General features: G+C 40.4%; 1 protein-coding gene across 2 annotated transcripts in view; it reads right to left on the bottom strand.

The window, feature by feature from the left end:
- RASGEF1B (RasGEF domain family member 1B) overlaps positions 1–9,885 on the bottom strand; it is a 563,026-nt gene that overhangs the window by 286,437 nt on the left and 266,704 nt on the right. The gene's annotated exons all lie outside the window — the stretch shown is intronic.

Below are 9,885 nucleotides of genomic sequence, written 5' to 3'. Positions count from 1 at the left end.
GTTAGTAGAAGACATGTACATGGGGACCCTTATATAGACACATCAAATGCAATTTAACAGAACCTTCATTTGTTGTCCTCCTGTCCTCTCTGTTTATTACTTTGTGGTATACAGCCAATGTTAGAAAAACTCAGGTATCCTCATGCCTCATATCTTCATTCGATGAATCCATGAATTGGTAGACAGAGAAACGCTGACTGGCTCTGTTTTGCATTACTTACTAATAACTTTGGGAAGATTTTCAAGTATCTCTGGCAGATTGAGCAAAATGCTATCACAACCATTAGCTCAAACAGAAAAGGAACAGTATAAAGTATAAAATCCAGTTTCAATGTTGACAAAATAGCAGCACCAATGGCATGAGTCAGCACATGAGCATATTCAGCAGCTCTTTAATTTTTATTGCTGTTGTTCCCTTCTTGTGATTAATCAGATTGCATACACAAACATCTCAATCCCCAGTGATAAAGTCAGCTATTGTTTGAGTACACGTATGCATCGGCAAACTCTTAGAGAAAGATTCATTTTTAAATAAATCAACAACAAAAAATTGCTCATCTGTATGATTACTAGGATTCAGATTTAGAAAGGGATAAGCCAAGGGACTGAAAAACAAGGAAAATTGGAATGCTTTATTCTGGAAGTCTATAAACCAAGGGCAGTAACTCAGTAATAAAAACATGGCTTTTGAAGTCACAGATCTAGATTTAAATCCTTGCTCTATCATTTACTAGACACAAGATAATGACCACGTCATAAGGCCACATTAAGTCTCAGTTTCTTCACCCGTAAAATGAAGAAAACAGCCATCTACTTCCTGTAGAGGATGTGAAAGAAATGAGATAGATAATCCATTTAATGTCCTTAGCAGAATGCCTGGTACACAGCTGTGCTCAGCAAAGGTGTGTTATCCTTGACAGTGTTTGATAAAATTATAAGGAAGGAAATTCCTTGACTGAAATCTAATCATGTCATGGAAAGTTGCCTGAGTGTCTGCGATGCAGAAAGACAATGCAAACCTGACTGCCATTCTCTTTTCCAAACCCCCTGTGGCATAATTTTCTGGTTTCACAGTCTGTTCACCTGGAAATTGGGGGTGACAGATCTAGACAGCTTGGCTTGGGTGTCTATCTTGATGTGCGCTGAAAGCAGTGGTTTTGTTTGTAGAGATTATTCTGTTGCTTGAACTCCAGGGAGAATAAGTGGACATGTTGCTAATAGAGCTGTACCTCTGGACTCCAGGCTTCCTGAGCCTCTCCTAGTATTTAAGAGAAAGGGGCCATAATATACTTTGACATAAATGCATTTGCAAGAATACAACTGGAAGAGATCGAGTGTTTTCTTTGGCTTCCCCTACTACTTCACAGCTTTTGGTCCTGCTGTTTTGTAAACAGAAAGACCTGCATTTAAATATTTACTTGCAGTATCTTTTCCTCTTTACAACTAATGATATCATCATAACATGTCCTTTCATCTGGCCCCTTAGCCTAAGGAATCCTCTTTAAGGTTCTCATTAGGAAGGAGCTCTACACTTTTGGTGCTGTCTTGTCTGCAAATTAGAATCATCTGGAGAGCTTTTAAAAGTCCTGCTGCACAAACCACACCCAGACCAATTGAAGCAGACTCTCCCACACATTCTGGTAGTTTGAAAGCTCCCCAGGTAATGGCAATATACAGCCAGTGCAGAGAACCACTGTCGGACCAAACCCTGTACATACACCTGTGTTTAACAATACATTAAAAAAAAAAAAAAACAAAGAAGCAAGTCTACTCTAAAAAGAGGTCTCCAGTCAGTTAATCCTGAAGATTTGCCTGATAAACTGACAAGATAGATGTTGCCAGCAGATTGATGTGCACATGCATAAACACACACAAACATAGATATGCACAGGCACACACACACAGACAGGCGGACACACACACAAACACACACACACACACACACACTTCTGCCTGCCCCAGTTGGCTACGGTTTCCAACTGGGTGAGGTACTTTTGACCCTCTCTCTTCTCAGGAAGTTTACTGTCTGCACCCATCTCATACCCTCAACATGACGGTTTGGGAGATTAGCTCCTCACAAAAGAGATAGTAACCCTTGAGATGTAGAAACATAGGCCAGGAGGCAACTGTCTCACCACAGTAGAAGAGGGGCTGCGTCCCCAGGAACTAGGCACACCCGAAGTTGCAACCAAAGCAGAGGAAATTAGAAGAAGAGATAACTTCTACCATATTTATTACATGAAGACTTCAAATAAACAATATCAGACATCTGATGAAATGAGAGAAATTTTAATCCAAACTTTTGTTTTGAGGAGTGCAATCTGATAAAGTTTGGAGTATTCGTGTTTTATTTTTTTCCTTTTAGACTCACATAGGATACTGAAGTCAATGGAGTCCCTACATGCCTACTTCTGAGCCACAAGCACATTGATTTCTGAGCTTCCTCCCTCTGCCCTAGGTCAAGAGCTCAGACTCTCAATTTGCCTTGCACCTCCCTTCAAACCAGTTTGTTTGCATATTTTTGCCTCATTGAAAAACATCTTTGTATTTTTGCTGGCCCAGTTCTTGGCAGTAGCGACTCTTGCTGTGACTGAGGTGGAGAATCGTGAGGCAGAGAGAGGCCTTATATGTGGACACTTTCCATTTATAAGACTCAGGCTAGGGCACCTGCTTTGAAGGCAACAGCAGAAGCTGGGGAGGTGGACAAGGGAGGGCGGGGGTGGAGAAAGACACCTGCTAGGAATGGCCTTGGACCTCTAGTGGTTGGTTAAGCTGATTCGGCTTACATATGCATAAATGAAAAACAGCTTCTCATAGAAGACAGGGTCTCAATTTGAACATATGTGTAACAACAGACTGCTGTGCCGGGGGAGTGGGAGCCCGGTTAATTTCTCTCCGAGGACCCCACAGAAGATGAGAGAGGGTGTGGAAGCCAAAGCCCTTAGGGTTTAAGGACGGTGACAGATGGCCAGCACTATACAGGCAACAGCACAGCTCTTCTGCCTTCTGCACACCCCCGCCTGTGCTCTCTTGCCCTCTCTTGCACTCCCTTCTCCCCAATGCCTTTCCAAGGTTTGTAATTACTGGGCTGACTTGAGCATGACCAGATGGGTTTTATTTCTAAAATTTAGAGATTTTCCTTCAGCTTTCAAGTCCCTTTAGTAAGTAAATATTGGTCTCATTTTATAGACTTTGGGCCTAGTTCTTATCTTTCTTCTTTTAAGACTGGTCTTCTTGCCCCTTAAAAAGGTGGTTTCTCAGGGCGCCTGGGTGGCTTAGCCTGTTAAGCATCTAACTCTTCATCTCAGCTCAGGTCCTGATCTCACGGGTCATGAGTTCAAGCCCCACATTGGGCTCTGTGCTGACAGTGCAGAGCCTGCTTGAGATTCTCTCTCCCTCTCTCTCTCTGCCCCTTCCCCACTGGTGTATGCTCACTCTCTCTCAAAACACACAAACGTTGTTTTAAAAAAAATTTTTTTTAAAGATTGTTTCTCTAGTTTCTTGCCAATTTCTCCTGTCTGACCTTTTCTTTCATATATATATATATATATATATATATACACACACACACACATATATATGTATATATGTATATATATATGTATATATATGTATATATGTATATATATGTATATGTATATATGTGTATATATATATATACTTACTTTATATTTATAATTTTATAAATTTTCAAATGTTATAATTTTTAATTTATTTAAATTGAAGTTAGTTAACATATAGTATTGGTTTCAGTAGAACCCAGTGATTCATCAGTTACATGTAATGCCCAGTGCTCATCCCAACATGTGTTCTCCTTAATGCTCATCACCCATTTAGCCCATCCCCTTGGCCCACCTCCCCTCCAGCAACCCTCTTTGTTCTCTGTATTTAAGAGTCTCTTACGGTTTGCCTCCCTGTTTTTACCTTATTTTTCCTTCCCTTCCCCTATATTCATCTGTTTTGTTTCTTAAATTCCACATAGCACTGATATCATATGATATGTATCTTCCTCTGACTGACTTATTTCACTTAGGACAATGCACTCTAGTTCCATCCATGTTGTCACAAATGGCCAGATTTCATTCTTTTTGATAGCTGGGTAATACTCCATTGTGTGTGTGCATGTGTGTGTGTGTGTGTGTATGTGTACACACACATATATACACACACCACCTCTTCTTTATCCATTCATTAGTCGATAGCCCTGCTATAAAAATTGGGGTGCATGTGCCCCTTGGCATCAGAATTTTTGTATCACTTGGAAAAATACCATGCGGTGCAACTGCTGGGTTGTAGGGTAGTTCTATTTTTAATTTTTTGAGGAACCTCCATACTGTTTTCCAGAGTGCCTGGACCAGTTTGCATTCCCACCAAAAGTGTTCCCTTTTCTCCGCATCCTCACCAACATTTGTCTTTTTCCTGAATTAATTTTAGTCATTCTGACAGGTGAGGTGGTATCTCATTGTGATCTTGATTTGTATTTCCCTGATGATGAGTGATGTGGAGCATCTTTTCACAAGTCTGTTAGCCATCTGGATGTCTTCTTTGGAAAAGTAACTATCCATGTTTTCTGCCCATTTCTTCACTGGATTATTTGGTTTTTGGGTGTTGAGTTTGATAAGTTCTTTATAGATTTTGGATACTAACCCTTTATCCATTATGTCATTTGCAAAAATCTTCTCCCATTCCTGTCTGCCCTTCTTACCTTTCATCTCCGGCTCTCGGTTACCATAACCAGAAGCTTATTTTAACAATGGTGGGACTATGTTCTCTTACCCTATTGGGTTTAGGTGTCCTTTTTTCCTTTATCAATAACCTCTCTATGACTCAGTTTCCTCATCTATAAAATAGGGATAATAACAGTGTCACCTTAGAGAGCTATTGTGAAAATGAACAAGTTAATTTATGGAAAATACTTATAACAGTGTTTATAAGTAGCAAGTGCCAAACAACGTTAGTTGTTTTCTATGATAACATAGACATAAGTGGGGTCAGAGAAGACTGAAGGGGGTGGAGAATAGGGAGACCACAGCAATAATTTGAATTTCTTCCTTTTAAATATAGTCCATAATTTTACTAAACGACAAGTTCAAAATCCAAGACATATTTGTTGAATTACTTCCTCATAAGGCCATTAGTTACATTGTATTTGTTGAAATTTAGTAGTTTTCATCCCCTGCGCTCAAGGTGGACAGACCTGCCTTGTAATCTAGACCACTGGGGTTGGTGGTTGTCATCAGAGCATGCACTGAAGTGAGTTGCTCTCCCTCTTGAATGCTTTGCGTGTCTTCCGATCCACCAACATCTGAAGGTTCAATTGACATCCCTAGCTGGACGGTTGCCTCTGCTGATTAGAGAGACCTTTTATTAGACCCCAGCACCTTCTAAAATGTGCTCCTTCAATGCTCTTTCATCCACATAATTTATGATCTGTTTATAGCCTCCCCCACACTGGGTGCTTTTCTGGGCCCTCTCTTGGGCTAACTCTTCATTTTTTAGAGGATGTTTTTTCCATTTACTCTGATGACCAGTTGCCCTCTGCCAGCTGGCCCCAGAGGGCTGTTATCCAAACACCTGGCTGTTTTGATCTGCTATACACATTTTTCCAGGACTTGTAATAAGGCATTAAAAAAAATAGCAGTCAGATGTTCCTTTTCATTTTCCCTTCTCAATGGCTAAGCCAATTGCCCCTTTTTGTGTCCTTTAGGAAAATAAGATCCACAAAGCACCACCCTTGACCTCAAAGAAGAGCAGACTACTGATGTGACTTAGGATACAGTCATTCTAGATATTTTTCCATCTTCATTTAAATGAACTTACAATATTCTTTTCCCGCCTATGATCTTCTATTAAATGAACAATCACATTTTCTCAGCAGTGTGCCAGCAATTCTTGGTGCATTATCTGAATGGAGCTTCCTTTATATTCCAGGCATGGTGCTAGGAGCTGGGGATGAGTTAGACATGGCCTCTGCTCACTTACAGCTTATATAACACACTCCTCAGCCCCAAGATGACTATGAGAAGAGATAAACAAGAAACTGTTCTCTATTTTTAATGTGCCTTAGAACAGTCCTTTACAAAGCTCCTTTTTCTTGGGCTAACCTTAAGGTGTGAGGCACAATTACAGTATTTAGATAGAGGCTGCCTTACTAACTTTATGTGTTCTATATGATATTTGCATCCAGCCGTAAAGGCAAATCTGATCATACTGGGGAGAGGGGGATATAATATTGTATGTAGCAGATGGCTAGTCTGAAGTGATTTGACCTACAACTTCTGGCTCATTATGAATAACCTAAATAATAATTAAGAGCTTGGAGGGCACCTTGGTGGCTCAGTCCATTAAGCATCAAACTTTAGTTCAGGTCACGATCTCACGGTTTGTGAGTTTGAGCCCCGCATCAGGCTCTCTGCTGTCAGTGCTTGTCCTGCTTCAGATCTTCTGTCTCTGTCTGTCTAAGTCCTTCCCCCACACACGTGCTCTCTCTTTCTCTCAAAAATAATAAATAAATATTTTAAAAAAGAGGAATTTGGAATTTGGAGCCAAGGAGTGGGTTACTTTAAATATTAGTTCTACCCCTCACTAACTGTAACCTCATTTATCTCTCTCTGATCCTTTTTCTTCTACTTCTCTGTAAAAGAGGATAAATAGTACCATCTTTCTCACAGGGTTGTTGTAAATAGCTGGCATCAATATATTTCAGATGCAGTGCCTTGGCAATGAGCAATAAATAAATGGTAGGTAATAGCTGTGGTTGTTGTCATTGTTAAAAGTGTGGTAAGGTGTCATTTTACAGGAGTACATCGAGTCCCACATGCTCTGAGAGCACTACACAGGACCAATTCACTTAGCTAGTGAATAAACCTATTTGCCAGCCAAGCGGCTTTGCTGAGTTGCTACTTATTCTTAGTGACTCTTGATGTGGCAGAATCTGTGATTCCTTGTTCAGAAAAAAAAAGTGCCTGTCACATAAGAAAAATAAATGCATATGTCTTTCAGTGAAAATATAACTTGGGAGAAAGCCGATGAGCAGTGTAAACATTTCTATATTTGTAATTTTAGGGAACATTTGGAGATCTTAAACACATTCCCTGTATATAACAATGTTTTACTTTAAAAATTGAGTTAGTATCTTACAATCCTTGTAACAAAGAGGATGGCTTTTGCTAAGTGGAAGTGAAACATAAGTTCCAACTGAATGAAGTGATAAGACCAACGATTAGTTGCCAAATGAAAAAGAAGAAAAAAGTGGCTGGCACTGAACCTTCTTCCTCAGACTCTAACGTAGAGGGGAGGAGCCGAGGACTTCAAAAACACACAGGAACTTCTCCCACATACAACTCCTGAAAACTCAAGAGACGTGAGCCACAGCTTCAAGAAAGAGAAATAGAGTTCTCATCTACCTGCTCAGAAATCTTCAGTGGCTTTGTGAATTGTCAGCTTTGGCAGCAAAATCACAGTTGCTAACAGATCTATAAAGAATCAGCTAAGGCATTTGTAGGGATACTTGCTATGGCTGCCATGGAGGTATGCACTCAGATCTCTATCAAGGGACCCTGTCTTAGAGAGCATAGTTGATCTGTGGCTTCAAGCTTGAGGCCATGCTTTCCCCAGCCTCATAGCCAGTGACCGAGTATGGTAAGGGGGGCAAGTATGAGAGCCAGCCCATTCCTGCCAATGGAGGAGTCTTCTAAGAGACATCTTGGCTCAAGAAACTCATCATCCTGGCTGAGTCTTTCTCCGAACTATGCTACAATATGAGACCCTAATTATCCATTCCTCTTTATCTTCACAGGCATTTCCACCAATAAAGCTCTTGTTGGTCTTATCCCATCCTTGCTGCTTCTCAGAGGTTCCAAACCTATATTCCAGTCTACCAGCTGTGACTCACAAAATAATTGGGTATTTTAGCCTGAGATGTTAAATCAATTAGTAGTGGTTGCTTGGAGCAGTATCTCATGAAGATCTTTGAGGCCAACTCTGGGCTCCAAGAAAAGTGCGCTACGACTGATCATCAATGTCTGCAGCATACACAGAGGGGGAATGGGAAGGCACTATGCCGTGTATTTGTCCAACATGAGCACAGGGGCTAGTCTAGGCTAGCCTGGACATTTAAACTTCTATAACTAGGTTATTCAATGTTGTAAAATTGGAAAACTGGGAAAGCTGTGAAACTGTAGTTCAGATGCAGAACTCTAAGCTTACTAAATATCAGGCCTTCTGAACTTTACATCTCCTCCTTTGAATAGCAAGCCAAAAGAGAAGAAAGCTACCTATTTTTAAGCCTCCATTTCCTCATCTATAAAATATGCCTTAAATATTTCCTGCCTTAAATGTTTCCTTTTGTTATTATGACATTTAAGTGGGATTACCTTAGGAAAGCTTATAGCATAATTTATGGCATTATGGAAGATGTTAGTGATTAATATTATGATGCCACTTGGGACCAAAAAAATCATGATTTCAAGGTGCATATATTTATACTTTTATACTGATTAATAGTTTATTCAAAGCAGCACTGCATGGGTTGCTAATACATTTAACTACAGGATATGAGAAACTCAACCAAAGTAATAACATGGTTGGATTCTTCCCTCTTCCTCTTGTAATGTGGGAAGCTGACATCGATCACATTGTTATTAAATGTTCAGATCATTTACATAGCATATAAATATCTTGACAGTGAGACAAATAACATTTCTTGAATTATGGAAGGATACCTATTTTTTCCTCAGTGATAGTCTCTTGAGCATCATATCATAAATCAATAATGACCTTATGGCACTCCCTACATACTCAATGGAAAGTTCTCATCAAAATCAATAAACCCTTACAATTCATAAAGAGTATTACCCTTAAAATGATAGGACTTCCTTTTCTGAGAAAAAAAAAAACATAACGTGTTTCTGGTCAGGGCCCTCTGTCAGGTCTTACAGGGCTACTTAGAACCTTTATGAGCACACCCCAGCCTGTCCAAACCAACCCTAAACACACACACACACACACACACACACACACACACACACACACACACACAGAGTTCATAAACAGGAACTTCTAGTTTGTCCCCTATTCCACTGAGAAAATTAAGCTATCAATCCTCAACTCTCCAAACTCCCTTCCCCACCCCTATAAACTTGTCTGTGTCCACACCCATCTCCACTCCCTTCCAGGCCCTCTTCCAGCTTAAGATTAATCCTTCTTCGTGAAGCTTGATCCCTTCCTCAAACTGGAATCTGGTTCCCTTATCATTCTTTCTCTTCCTCCTTTACTTTAGATTCCTAATTACACCAGACCTTTATTCAACAGCACATATATGTTAAATCATCTGTCATTTCAAAGAATCTTCTTTTGGCCACATGACTTCTCCTTCCATCCTGTCTATCCTGGGCCAGTTACTTATAGTCTTGGGTTCCTCTCTTTTACTTACCAGCTGTTCCTCACATACTACAAACATTTCTTTTTTTTTTTTTTTTAGTTTATATATTTATTTTGAATTTTTTTAACGTTTATCTATTTTTGAGACAGAGAGAGACAGAGCATGAAGAAGGAGGGTCAGAGAGAGAGGGAGACACAGAATCCAAAACAGGCTCCAGGCTCTGAGCTGTCAGCACAGAGCCCAATGCGGGGCTCGAACTCACGGACCGCGAGATCATGACCTGAGCCGAAGTTGGACGCTCAACCGACTGAGCCACCCAGACGCCCCTATTTATTTATTTTGAAAGAGAGAGGGAGCATTTATTTTGAAAGCGGGGGAGGGGCAGAAAGAGAAGGATAGAGAGAATTGCAAGCAGGCTCTGTGCTGTCAGTGCAGAGCCAGATGTAGGGCTCGAACTCACAAACTGAGATCATGACCTGAGCCAAAACCAAGAGTCTGATGTT

This window comes from Herpailurus yagouaroundi, unplaced genomic scaffold (assembly GCF_014898765.1).
Source record: "Herpailurus yagouaroundi ecotype Mexico unplaced genomic scaffold, PumYag 28, whole genome shotgun sequence".
Classification (NCBI taxonomy): Eukaryota; Metazoa; Chordata; class Mammalia; order Carnivora; family Felidae; genus Herpailurus; species Herpailurus yagouaroundi.
Note: the sequence above shows the minus strand (reverse complement) of the source record. Positions and strands in the feature narration are given on the sequence as shown.